Below are 15,099 nucleotides of genomic sequence, written 5' to 3'. Positions count from 1 at the left end.
ACTACAGGGTCACGGGGGTCTACTGGAGCCAATCCCAGCCAACACAGGGCACGAGGCAGGAAACAAACCCCATGCAGGGTGCCAACCCACTGCAGTAAAATTAAACATTAGTAAAATTAAAACAAGAGAATGATAAAATCAAAAAGCAATAATTAGCAAACAAACAAAAATGAGTGGCAGTAACAGTGCAAATTTCACAATTGGTATGCCAGTTTGAAAAGATAAGTTTTGAGGGTAGTTTTAAAATGGGTTATTGAATCGAGCTGACGTATTTGAGAGGGAAGAGAATTTCAGAGTTGATGACCACTACTAGAGACGCTCGAGCTCACATAGAACAGAGTTTGATGTGTGGTACATAAATCAGAGCTGCAGATGAGGTTCTGAGTGAGCAAGAGGGAGTGTATGTCTGTAGGAGATGAGCGAGATAGGGAGAAGCAAGGTTGTGGAGAGCTTTAAATATTAAGAGCAGTATTTTGTATTGTATTCTGCAGTTTACAGGGAGCCAGTGAAGTTGACAGAGAATAGGTGTAATATGTTCAATGGACTTAGAACAGGTTATTATCCTGGCAGCAGAATTTTGAAGAAGTTGTAAGCGATGGATACGTTTTTGTGGGATGCCAGATAGAATAGCATTACAGTAATCTATACGTGAGGTGACTAGGGCATTAACCAATACAGTACTGTGTTGCGTAAGAAAAGGACGAAGTCTACAACTGTTTTGGGGATGGAAGAAGGCAGTCCGAGAAATGTTACTTATATGGGGAAATTATTAATATTTTATTATTTAATAATTGCCATCATTAGTGTATACATGGATATAAATAATTGCATTTAAACGATTCGCCACAATCTGCTGTATGTAAGCGATACTGTTTTATACGTTATTGTTTTTTCATTAGATAACCCGGTTTCCACGTCAACCTGCATTAGTTTAAATGGCACTTTTGCCACTCGCAATATGGCGGATGCGCTGACATATCGTGTCGACAGGGCAACACAGTGAATACGGCGTCTACCTCTACTGTATATGTATATGCCCCATACAGCCATGCATGCTGCCGCTAGAGTACGTGCAAAGACTAATCACTGAGGAGTGAGCCCCTCGATTAAAGCCCTCCCTACACGGCTGCAGCACTAGATGTTCTTTAATGATTTGCATAAAAACATATTCGACCAATAAAAAATATTCTGCTTGCCCTGGCAACGATACGTGTGGTATTTTCTAACCACGTTTGAATTTTCCATCCACTGTAGTCTCTAGCCTGTTCTTTTATGTAACTCTGCAGCATGGAGCCTCAACACCGGAGCCGTAAGTAGGCGGAGTTGCATTAATAGACAGTCGTCATTATTGGACTCAGATAACCCTCCCACAACCTTAATCTTAACCATACTGTAGCCGGGCGGAGCTCCTAAGGTCTGCACCTAGACTCCAGAGTCCCCTTTACCTGCTTGGAGCTCCAGGGTTGAAGCTCTGGGATACAGTCCTCTCACACCCTCTCTGTTATCCTTGCACTATTGCGGCTTAATTAATGAAAAACTTTCCTTTCTGCACGGAGCTGGAAGCATTCCAGTCCCAGAAATTGTCCTGCGCCCATCCCATTAAACAAATCGTTACAGACACTATCTGGATCTATCATTTTTCTGCCAGTCAGCGGGCTTTAACTGCAGCGCAAATGATTTACATACAGTTCAGCAGTCTTCGCGATGCCTTACCTCAGTAACAAAGCACGGGGTTCAACGAAAGACGCCCCCTTCCCGAGATCCTAACGGCAGAAGCCCATCTCAACCGCCGCGCCTCATGTGATAAATAACACACGAGCACCCGCGCTGTTTAGAGGCGCAAAAGGCGCACACGCCACGAGCCCTGCGGCATGCAGCTCTGTTTAGTAAGAGAAATCCACCGTCTACCATTTTTAGTGCACCTGTCCCAGGCATTAAAATATTCTCCTTCTGCTGGAAGGTGATTCACTCTGAGCTTTTTACGACGAGACCCCTGCTGCGACATCCGTTGTGCGCGTTAAAGAACCGGTTAACGCTAACCCATCAATAAAATAAAGAATGTAAACGTGCCTGGAAGTCCTGAGTAAAATTTGATGAAAAATAATTTTAAAGCAGGGTCTCTTAAACTTTTAATCTGTGCAAAACAAGGGACTCGATACCAAACTGAGGCCCAGGAAAAGGATGTCATAATGACAGTGGGAGCCATAAATAGTCAAAAAGGTAAAAGCCGTATAATGGTAACACTAAACGTTTTTGTTTCCTTTTATGCATATGCCTCACATAAATATTATTGAAATAGAAAAGTAGTAAGCAAATGTTTTGCTAATAAAACAATAATTATTCAAATCAATGAATTGATTCCCGAGGTATATCGCTACCAGTGCGCGGTAGCTTTAGTAAAGCTGAATAAAATCAGTATTTGGGATGTGGTGAAAGCTTATGATGATTTTTGAAAGGATTGTCATTTATGTTAGTCATTTGATGCAGGGCAATGAATAAGTAATAAAATTGTCAAAAAACAAGTATTCAATGTAGTTCATTTATTTTTTCCTAAATGTTATTTTTTAAAAAACTTTTTTTTTCAGATGAGCTTCAGAATTTACAATACATATTTCTCAATGACTTCACAAATAGTTTGACATACCCTGCTTTTCATTTAAGCAGAGTAAAAATGCCTCACATATTCCTTAAAGTGTAACTGTGTTGTAATGGTTAAGACTTTGAACTTTAAACTCTGAGGCTATGTGTTCCAATCCCACTACTGACACTGTGTGACTCTGAACAAGTCACTTCACCTGCCAGTCCTCAAGTTGGATAAACACAAACAATGTAAATAATGGTATATTAAATGTTGCAAGGCACATTAGATAAAAATGTCAGGTAAATAATAAAAAAGCACTATTTGTATTTTATAAGATGACAGGAAAAGTCTTAATGAATAATTTGGTGGACCAATTGAATTTTAATGCTGCCAATTGACATCCTATTTAATGTCTTACCTTTTGGTATTTTCTAGCATTCTCATAGAGCTCAATGGTTCAACAAACAGGTTCTTCATAGATTAAACTTTATCAAAGAAACATTAAAGTTAATACAAAATCTTCTCTGCATCTGTTTTGGTTTCAATTCAATGTATGCTTTAACAGCAAACATGCAATGTGCAACCAGCAGTTGTCCATGGCTACTAAAACTGCTTTTAGAGCACAACATACACATCTCAGCCCTACTCACTAAAACCCTCACATTCTTGTGCCACACCTTCTTTGTTCCTTTTGACATTCAAGACCCATATGGCGGTCCCCTCACCTCATACTGTAAGCTTGTTGGTCTCCCATTTTCTTGTACACATATTTGCTTGCCAGTCATCTTAGTTTGATTGTTTCACTGGTTATTGCTGGGTCATTGGTGTCATGGAGAATATGTTTGTATGTTTGTGTCTTACAAATGGAAGCTTACCCGGGATGCATTGTTTTGCATACCAACACAACAAATTGTAAGAGATGCAATATAGAAACATCGACTCTTTTAAGAAGTACTGGTGATAGTCCAAAAGAAACATTTAAACAATTTCTAGCTTGCATTAGACTACAGGGAAGGTATATTTGAGTTATGGATGAAATAATCAATTTTAAGGTTTTTAGGGTGTTGTACCGTGTTAGCCATTATGGATGCAATGAGAAGTCAAGCAAAATGACACCTTTTTTTGCTTAACTGAACAGATTACAATATGCAGACTTTAAGCTTTCAAGGCAACTCGGGCCCCTTCTTCAGGCAGTTTGTAATCAAAGGTCGTCATTGCAAAATAACTACATGCTTGCTGTATATTGGAATTCTTTACATGGAAAACCGTTTGGAAAAAATGTAGACATATCAAATAAATACTGTATAATTAATAGTAAACGTGGTCACATACAAGATAATTAATGAAATTTATCTTGTAAACACTCATTTTGTTTGATGATTTAAAATAAACAGTGATGACAGAGGTACATTTTGTAATAATATTCCTGAAACTATTCCAACATTTACTTTGGTTATGTCCTATTGTAAAAACAAAAACAAAAAACCTCTGGAAAGAGTTAGAAACAATAAGAAACTAATGTGGATATTGTGGTTTTGAAGAAACAGATATTGTGTTATTACAACCACACTGAAAATAATACAAATAAAATGTCATTTGAAATTAATTATTATACTGGCATGTTATTACATACATAAAATGAAACAAATCCTATGTTTGAACATTTTAAAATGGATGCACATGTGTATCTACACTGACTGTTTCAGAATGTAAAAATATAAGTATTTAAATTGTGTAAACTTTTTTTTTTATTAATTAAAAACTATTTTTATTCTGTATCCCGCCCTGGCAATGTATTTGTTTAAAGTTGACCCGTGCTTTATTTTATTTTGTGTTTGTGTTGTTAGTTTTTAACAAAAAAAAAAACTCAGCTAATTTTAATATAAAACTATCCCAAACATGTTCGCGACCCACGGTTTAAGAAACACCGACAAAGAGCACAGGTTGTATCTTTCATATTAAAATTCAAAGTGACTTGTTCATACAGCTCGTGTGCGATGTCTGATAGATAGATAGATAGATAGATAGATAGATAGATAGATAGATAGATAGATAGATAGATAGATAGATAGATAGATAGATAGATAGATAGGTCTTTACTTATGCTGTCCCAAGGGAGAGGTTATACAAGGCCGTCCATTTTCTGCACTTGCTCGTTGGAAAAGCCCACTGCTGGACACAGTCACGCACCCTCATTCCGAGACGAGTTTAGCTTCTTCAGTTAACCTAAAAAGCAAGTCTCTGAGAACGCGCAGAAACCCCACCTGCACAACTCACAAACCCCAAGATCAGAGATTATATATATTATAATCTATAGGTTTGCAGTGGGCTGGCGCCCTGCCCGGGGTTTGTTTCCTGCCTTACGCCCTGTGATGGCTGGGATTGCCTAGAGCAGACCCCCGTGACCCTGTAGTTAGGATATAGCGGGTTGGAAAATGGATGGATGGATGGATGGATAATCTATAGGTTGTTAAACCCCTGCAGCTGATAAGATGCAAAATAGTCAAATAAGCAAGATATTACTTTTGCGTTTTGAGGTAAGGTGCACTTCTAGACCAGCCTGAATTTCACTTTTTACTCGTTTAGTGAAACTGTTCAAAAATGATCGATTCAGTGAGACTCAGCGCTTATTCATGAAATCACGGGGTGAAGCAGGAGCCCACCAACCATTCTCGAAGCAACCAACCAACGCTACGAGACGCACTGTGCGCTCGGGCAGTTATGAACCGCCATTCTGCCCTCATGTGCGACGAAATCGAAGAGGCCAACAATGACACGCGGAGAACATGCACACCGAGACATGAACCGACCCCAGCCCCTGACGGTTAATGCGACTAAAATAATTATTAAGTGCAAATCCACGCACTCATTTCACGTTCGCTTTCCCCTTTCATCCAAAGCACTTTTTGTTTTAATGTAATGATATTTAACAATCCTTTATTACTGGTATATTTTAATAATTCGATTAAGAAAACAGCGCTTTCAATGCGGTCGATGCAGTACAAACAGAAATGTAATTAATCAGCTTTGAACTTCCCCTGCACTGCGAAAATACCAGCCCTCCGAAACCTATTAAGCGGTTTCAGTAAGCAGTTTAGTTGATACAGCAATACAAACATTGATTAATGAAAGTTTTTACAATTTAATCTCGCTAACGAAAGATTTAAATAAGAGCATGCTTACCTCACGCAGGTGTCCGTCTAACCGGTTTGTGAGGCTGCTAGGGCACACTGCCGCTCTGTCGTTGACTACGCCTTATCACGTTTTTCAATGCGAACCTGAAAAACTTTTGGCTAAAAACAGTTCCAGAAATGTGTAACTACATCCAACGTTTTTATTTTATTTTCACTTTCTGGAACTGGGTTGTCATGTCTGCTCATTTTGTGATAACTGCTTAAAACCATTTTTAGATTTTTTATGCGATCGGAATGATGACAATTTCCTTATCTATACCGCCAGATGACACTGCGCAAGGCTGACAGACCCTGCACGCTCTGATGTAATGCCTTACCAGCACTGAGAAATGGACTAATAGTAATTTCCTGAAGCTAAACCAGGAAGAAACTTACATTTTTAGTTGTTGAGTGGGGGCCATTGAAATAAACACGATTAGCTTTACAAATTCAGACAGATGTAAAGAACTTTAGTGTTACTATTAATCTGATCCTCAAAAATGCATATTAACTATTTTTTCATTTAAACAACACTGCATAGTTTAGACCTCCAGTAAAACGTCAAAATGCTGAAAAACGAATTAACGTTTTCGTTTAGCCGACTAGACAGTCCTTGCAGGACTACCTAAGAAAGACATAAATTGACTGCGGCTACACTCTTAAAATAGCGGTTATTTAATGGCACTTTGGTTTGTATGGTTCCTCTTAAAACATTTGCTTGACAGAGAACCAATTCATTTTTAGCAGGGTTCTTTGCACGTGAAATTGATTCTTTGGGTTTTGAAAAAGTTCCTAATGTGTGAATGAAAAAGAAATCATTAATGTCTAGGCTTCCTAGCAAGATGCTAACAGATCAGTAAAACGTGAACTTAGCTGAGTTAATGATGCAAAAGTCCCTTTAAAATCATAAAACTATTTAAAAAATCTGTTATGATCAATTGTTTTTCAAACCTATTACATTAGAAAGTTAGAACAAGACAAGAACTGACCATTCAACCCAACAAACGCCAAATTCACTTAATTCTTCTAAAAACATCAAGTGTAAGACCCTAAAATCCTTGTCTGCCACACAACTTGGTAGCTTATTCCAAGTGTCTATAGTTCTCTGTGTAAACAAAAACTTCCTAATATTTGTGCAGAATTTATACATTAACTTAACAAGTTTCCAACTGAATCCTGTTGTTCTTGATCAACTAATTTTAAAGTAACAGTCTCAATCCACCATGCAAAATTGCTCTCATAATTATAAACACTTAATATTTCTTTGCTTAAATTGAAAAGGTCTTGGCTCTTTTAATCTTTCCTCATAATTCAACCCCTGCAGCCCTAATCAATCTCACTGGTCTTTTTTGGACATTTTCTGGCACCGCTATGTCCATTTTGTGAGACCAAAACTGCACACAACACTCCAGATGAGGCCTCACCTGTGCATTACAAAGCTTGAGCATAACCTCCTTGGACCTTATACTCATGGTGCTGCCTAACATTGTCTTAGCCTTCTTAATGGCCTCTGAACACCGTTGATAGTGCTGAGTCCACTACAACTCCTAAATCCTTCTTATAAGGTGTGCTTTTGATTTTGTGTATTCAAACGTAACATTTCCCTTTGCTAAATGTAATATTTTACATTTACTGACATTAAATTTCATCTGCCACAAATCTGCCCAAGCCCCTGGTCTATCCAAGTCCTTCTGTAATGATTCAATGGATTCTACAGCAGATTATTTGCCAATTCACCTACCTTGGTATAATCTGAAAATTTAATCAGCTTGTTACTTATATTCCTATATAAATCATTTATATATGTTAAAATAGCAGTGGCCCTAGCGTTGACCCCTGTGAACAACACTCTTAACATCAGCCAAGTGTGATAAGGTTCCTCACACCCTCTGCTTCCTGTGTCTGAGCCAATTTTGTACCAATCTACAGACATCACCCTGAGCTCCCACTTCTCTGCCTTTGATGCCCAACCTCTCATGCCACAGCTTATCAAATGCTTTCTGAAAGTCAAGTTAGATAATGCCAAAAATGGTTCTTTCTGGAAACAAGAATCTTAAACAATAAAATAACATCTGAGGCCATCTCACCAGTCTTTATACATCATTATACTGGTTACCTGTGTTGTTTAGAACTGATTTTAAAAGTTTCATTACAAATTATAAAGCATATAAAGCTTGGAGTAATCTTCCTCTTGCTATATTTTGGAGGGTCTGTCCCTTTAAATCCTAGTTGTAATCTTAGATACACAAACACTGTTTTCATTATTATTTCAAAAGCTAAAAGAAGTGGTGTGGCAGCCTTTTGCTGTTATGCACCAAAAATCTGGAAGGCTTTACCAATAGGAATACACCAGGCTAATATTATGAGACACTTTTAAAAACTCACTTTTTAAGTTTATATTTTAATATTTTTGAACAACTTCTAATAGATTAAAATATTTATTGCAATATCATATACTTTACAGATTTGCAATCATTACTAAACTGTACCATTCACTGTTTTTTGCCAGCGCCATGTTGACAACAGCCCATGATGTTTAAGCGAATACGGACATTCCAGTTTCAAGGCGACTCACTGCATCTAATCATCTAGGGCAGAGTATTATAACAATAATGATCTGCCTGAGCATATTTATATTTTAAAGAATGTCTATTGGGGACTGAGTGATCTTTTGGCCTTTGAACCCGTGCAGGTTTATTATCTGATGCCTCCTGCCAGCTGGAATTTTTGTTTTCCTGTCCTCCCTTGGCCATCTAACCATAGCATTGAACATATTGTTAAAATCATGAAACATTGGTATTATGTAGGTTTGTGTATATTTATTGAATTTTAGCTTTTCATTCTTTTTTAGTTGTAATTGGTTTTGCTTTTAATTTCTTGTAAAGCACTTTGTTATTTTGGATCAAAGTGTGCTATATGAGATAAACTCAAATAATGTCCACATTCCAGGGTGCTGCTTAGATTAGCAGTGCTGCCTCCCAAATGAGCCTTCACATTTGATTCTGTCTACTCGTTTCTTGAATCTGATTTTTCACTGGCTGGTTTGGGGAGAGCTGGAGTCCACAATGGAGTAATGAAAATTCAGTGGCCAAAGTCCAGTGCTTATTAACTAGGAACAGCAGGTCAGAAATGTCTATTTAGGGCTTCCATAAAAAAGAACAATAACAAAAAATGTTAGTACTGTAAAGAATACACACATTAATATGTGTATATATACACTTCCCAACTGCTTACAGGCAAAAAGGGGTAGCATTTTCATGGAATTCCTTTTTTAATTGCTCTGACCTTCACAAAATCAAACTGGATTTAAATGCTTAAAAATTAATTTATCAGTATTTCGATGTCATTGTTGTTCAAGGTGACTTACCAAAGCAGGGAGTGTTACAGATTTACCTAACAGGTTTTGTGTTATTTTTAGCTTTTGGAGCTCATGAGTCTATATGAATTGCTTAAAGTCACACAAAGCACAGGTAGGAAATGAGACAAGCTCTTATTATTTCCTAATACTTTAGTGAAAAATGTACTGTGTAATCATAACTGGCTAAGCCATCTATTGTCATAAAAGAGTAAATTACTCTACAATTATATTTGGACCAGTCCACATTATATTTTGGGACATTTTCAGTCTGTGTATTTTCAGACCATTTCATATTTATATGACTGGTAAAATGACACCTAAACGTCTAATCCTGGCTACAGAAACATGGAAGGAAGTTGGAAACATGTTTGATTTCTTACAAACACTAGACACTTTTAATTCACTCAGATACCCACAGAAACAAGGAATAAGTGACCAAGTAGTGAGATGGAGAGAGGGACTTTCAAAACCCAACTTAATGTTACATTAGGGAAATAAGATGACTGCAAATGTGAATTTAGGCAATATTTTAGCTGCCAAAAACTAACTAGCTGTTTCAACACACAAGAATATTTTAGGAATAATTGTATTACTGTAAAGTCACAATGGCACAGCATTTTAAATATACACAAATTTACAGTATTTGCATAATGAACACCTCTTTACAGCAACAAGACAAATAGTTCCTGATAAGCCCCACACCTTGCACTGTGGGAAGCAAGAACTTTAAGATGGTTAACAAACTCGGTTTTCTGTATCGGCAGAAGTTATTGTGTGATTATGGAAGCTGATTTGTGTTGGGTTATTTTTGATAAACTGGAGCACACTAGTACACCTTACATCACAAAAGTAACCTTTCCACCTCCACTAGATAGCATGAAATAGTTCAGTTAAACACTACTGACACTTGGACCCTTGCCCCTTGATGAAACATGCCTCTAAGGAAATACAGCATTCCAGGTCACTACAGCAAGGTTTCGGGAATATCCTTCACTACCATCTGATGTCGCCATGGCTCTTCTCCTGAGAGATATGCTGTGTACACTTACAGTGTTTGTTTCTTGTCAGCCCTGTCTTGTGGCCTTGCCGCTGTTTGCTGTGCAAAGGACTTAAAACCCAATAGTGTGGCAGAAAAAATAGCATCTCCAATTCTGTGGTCATGTATGACTTTCTGTTGCACTCAGAGTGTATCACTGTCATTTGTAATGAAAATGATCAATCATCCTGTGTAATGTGCCACACTGGTGCGGTTATTTCCCCATCTTCAAAGCTGTGTGTCCATACCACTTTGTCCATACCACTGTTTTTCTTTCCTGTTAACCGCAATGTGTGGCTGCCCTGCCACTTGCTGTGACCAAGATCAAGTTTCAAGGTTCAGTGGAGCACAAGTTTTTGTGTGACAGATAGACAACCTAAACATTTTATGTATAGATTGGATCCACTTTCATGTATAAAGCTGATTGTCTGATAAGGCCGTTTATTGGTCTATGCCTCTAATAGTTATTGATGGTTGAATATTTAACCATTGAACTACACTGAAAAATACTGTTTTTTTAACTGCATTTTATGGTTCTTTAGTAAGTTGTAGAACTATTTGCTTCATATGCAAAGCATCGTTTCATTCCGGTAAGGGTTCTTTGCATATGAAGCTGGTTCTTTCTATTTTGAAAAACTTACTAATGTGTAGAAAAAAATTCAATCGTTAACATATGGTAGGCTATCTAGCAGGATAGTTACAGGTTAAGAAAAACTGAACATAGTCTTGTGTTATTGTATGCAGAAAAAGTTCTTTTAAAACCACGACCCATTGGTATTTCACAATTCTATTGCCATTTGTTCATGTCACTTCCTTTATTGAGCTTGTTGCAGATCTAAATAAATAAAGGTTCTTTCTGGAACCTTGATGTAGATGAGTCTTTTGGCAACCAAAAATGGCATCACTCTGAAGAACCACTCTGGCACCTTTATTTTTAAGAGTGAACAGCCAAGCTTTTTATTGTATATTAGACAAACTTGCTATGATGAATGGACTGCTCATCAAGATTGTCATAAAGTCTTTTATACAGTATTTAATAGTTTTATTTCAAAGTAAACTTACAGTGAATTACTGACTAAAATACTGTTACAGTAAATATTGTAACAATCTAACAAATTAACCTGCGGGTGTGTGTCGTAACAGCCATGCAAATCGTGGCTGTTCAGAAACCTATGGAGTGGCCCGGGCACAGAGGAGTTCCATCTCCCACTCTAAAATAAAGCAGCAACTGGGATGCTGCAGGTATGGGAGTTGTTAAGCAGGTTCTTTATGCCAAAAAAGGAGAGAATAAGACTGTAGTAGCTTAGTGTTGTTCACACCTGGTTTCTCTATTCTTGTACAGTTCGTTTTGAGTCTGTATGTTCAGTTATCGCAGAAGAACAATAAACACATTTTTTTTGATTGCTGGAACCACTTGCTCGTGCAGTTTACTTCTCCTGCCTGGAAAGGGACATTACAATATGCAACACTACAGAAAATTAACGTAAATTGAAAATGGCTAATTACTACAACTCAACAGCAGGGTACTATACATCACACTACTAAAATAATCAATTTTACCGTTAAGTCACTTTATAGGATTTTTTTATTGTAATATACAGTAATATGATACAGCATAATACTGTGAGAGTAATGCAACTAGTAGCCAGTATTTTACTGTAAATTTACAGTCAAATTTTTACAGTGATAGCAACTCCATGATTTCACTGCCAGTTCTTCATTCAATACAGCACACTGACTTGCATTGAAACTTTTTTTTTTTTTTAACAGAAACCTGCAATTTCTATAGACTGGGAATTAAACCTAGACTGCTTGGGTGACAAAGCAAAATCGCTACACCATTAAACAACAAATATAATGGGTAAACTATACAGTATCTTAGCAATTGTATGTGTATTCACTGTTAAAAAACACATTTTAATTTAATGGCACTTTGCTGGGTTGTGTATTGCTCATCATAATACCATTGCTTTGTAAAGACATTTCATTCTGGGAGGGTATATGAAATTGAATCTTTGGCCTTTTGAAAAGATTTCTAATATGTGGACAAAACATAAATCTATAATGTATAGAGGGCTACCTAGCAGGACGATAATATTTTAAGAAAACCTAAATTTAGTCTGTGTTAGTATATCCAGCAATAGCACTTTTAAAATGGTGAAACTATTGGTATTTCACAAATCTGTTATTATCTGTTTCTTTCGGAAGCGTTTACAGATCTAAATATAAAGTCCTCCTAGAAATTTCATGTGGATGCATCTCTCTTTGGTTCCTTTATAAGAATGTATAATACTCCTAAACATTGTGCTCATTTTTACAGGCTCTTTCCACAGAAACCCCTCTGAACAAACGTTTAGACCAACTATATAACCAGACCGGTCCGAGATAGAAGAATCCAAATATAAATTGTCAAATTAATTTGCGATGAAACTTTTTAATAACAAACCCCAATCCTGTTGATTGTTATAAAACAAAATTCAATCAGCAATCTACACTTTCTAAGTTTGAAGAAATACATGCGTACTTTGTAAAAGACTAAAAAACAAAAAGCAGCTTCCAGAAATTCAGACAGGACTAGTTTGGTATTTAACTGTCACCATGTAATAGTGATTTGTATGAAAACGCCACAGTTTCGCATGCAAATCTAAATATAAACTGACACTTTGAAACAAGTTCTAGAGATACTGGACTAAAGAAAGGGAATATCACTTAATGTGATTAATATTATGATGTATTATAATTTTTATTTGATGTGGGTTTTTTTTTTTTTGCATAAAGATAAAATGCCTTGCATATCTACCGCTGTTAATTTTTCACCAGCAGCAGATAGTCTTCCTTTAATCCACTTAAGTAAAGAGGACAAACGTCAAGAGGGAGTCGCGTGATCTTCAGATGATTCGGGGAGAAACGATGGACCTGCCCCCGTGACATCAGATTCACATAACGGATGAATGAGATTGTTCTTCTCCGGATAACACACTTTATTAGGATCTTAAGTATAACAATATGAGACGCAAACCATTTCGGTAATGTGTATGTTGTGGGTAACGACTTACGTTTAATTCGGCGTATACGACATATACTGTATATCCAAACCTAACTATAGCTTAGATGGAATTATTTACACGGATTCAGCGGGTTAGGAAATGGATGGATGGATGGAATTATTTACACGAACGAATGTTTTCGGCTATTTTAATACGTCCTTAGACTGGGGTAGTGTAAATTCACAATCACTTATACGGCGGGATGTTTTTTGTGCCGCTATAATTTGGTGTATTTATGCTGTGAGTGTTGCTGTGCTCGTATGACAGAAATGACACAACAGGGTGAATCGGTACATTTCTGCAGTGACAATGCTTGTCTTGCAAAAAATGACAGATCGCCAACTTCTGAACTGAGCAAGTCGGTTAAAAATCGCCAGTAAAGTTTCATAATAAAGGCGGGCAGCGTCTTGGCCTCCGTTGTGTTTATACGAGCTCCCCGGCCATCTTTCGCGGGGTTTCATTTAGGGTACAACACGTTTAGGCTCAGGCATCAACAACAAACACGCGAGGTCAAATGTCGCCTCTAAATACATACAATGTGTAGCTTGTGAGAGTGTGGGTGCACACGAGCGACTTCTGTGATGTGTGGATATCCTGCACAGAGTAGGTCTCTGCCTATTGGCTAATGCTGCTGGTAAAGCGGGTTCAGAAAACATTGGATTAATCCTTTCTTAATCAGGTTACGATTCGGGAGAAAAGCCTAACATCCAGAACTGTCTTTGTCCTTAGTCTTCCGGTGACAGACTGTCAGAAACTCTCACACAGTTACTGTAAGGCGTGTCTTCGAATAGTTCTGAAATTATTGAATTCAAGTTTTCCTTTAATGCTAAAAAAAGATCTAATGTGTGCTGTCAGTTGCAGATTGACTGGAAATGGAACACATTGTATGGGCCTTATAGTTTCAGAAAGAAGGGACTCCACCTTGGAGCAAAACTGTACTTCAGCAAAAGCACCGAACACCATCAGCCATAAGCGTGGATGATAAATTTCAGACCCACAAATTAAATCATTTAACACAGAATTAGGCTTGATACAAAACAATAAATAGTGCTATAGACATGCCCCGTTTTAAACGGTACTATTAGAGTTATTCGTATAAATTGTTTTTGCTGATGCTTGCAGTTAAAAGGAGGCAATATGCGACGATGAACAATCGGCATTGTTCTTTAAGGAAAATTAAATAGGCGACGTAAAAACAATAACTACTTCAGCATCCGTGTTTTTATGATCCCGCCTTCTCGTTAGTGCAAAGCAGAAAACTCCTCACGCCAGACAATGGAAGGGCAGAACCACACCAGCCCAATTTCGAATGGGCGACAAGTAAAGCAAGTCTTCGGCAAATCGGGAGGACCGCTGGTTACACTCAGAGAAAGCCCAGTGACATAGCATTACAACCTGAAAACTTCACTCTATCGAAAATGCTTTTGATAATCCTTGTGATCGTTGTTCAAGTAAGTCCGATATAATGGACTTGCCTTCGAAAGCCTTTCCTTCTAACTAATTGGTAAAACATCCCTAGCAAACAATCTGAGCTAAAGAAAATCTATTAAAGTAATACACTAAATTAACAGCATACTGCGCTAAATTCATTTTCATCATTCATTCTCCGTATACTGACTAGAACCGACAGATATGATTTACCTGTAATAAAATGCAGAAAGATGTTGGTCACTTCCCGGGTTCAAGTCTATTATCAATCTGTTTTCCACGGCTTCATCAATAACAGTGGACAGTTATTTTTTTATTCCGTGATAATAGTGCAGTGAAAAGTCAATGCCCCTTGTATGAGATAATACATCTGGTTCACGGAATGTAACTAACGGGATGTTGTTTTTTTTTTTTCATTTTTGCGCATGCTGCAGTGCGTCCACTTAGCGTTTTGCGCGATGCGTAATTACAGTCCC

General features: G+C 37.4%; 1 protein-coding gene across 2 annotated transcripts in view; it reads right to left on the bottom strand.

The window, feature by feature from the left end:
* b3galt4 (UDP-Gal:betaGlcNAc beta 1,3-galactosyltransferase, polypeptide 4) overlaps positions 1-15,099 on the bottom strand; it is a 26,947-nt gene extending 11,848 nt beyond the window's left edge. The window contains exon 1 of one of the 2 annotated variants that reach the window (XM_039768973.1): positions 14,837-15,099. The gene's annotated coding sequence lies outside the window, so the exon portion shown is untranslated. Of the gene's footprint in view, positions 1-5,764; positions 6,066-14,836 lie in introns of those variants that run through there. The other variant, XM_039768974.1, reaches the window with a different exon arrangement.

This window comes from Polypterus senegalus, chromosome 11 (genome assembly GCF_016835505.1).
Source record: "Polypterus senegalus isolate Bchr_013 chromosome 11, ASM1683550v1, whole genome shotgun sequence".
Classification (NCBI taxonomy): Eukaryota; Metazoa; Chordata; class Cladistia; order Polypteriformes; family Polypteridae; genus Polypterus; species Polypterus senegalus.
Note: the sequence above shows the minus strand (reverse complement) of the source record. Positions and strands in the feature narration are given on the sequence as shown.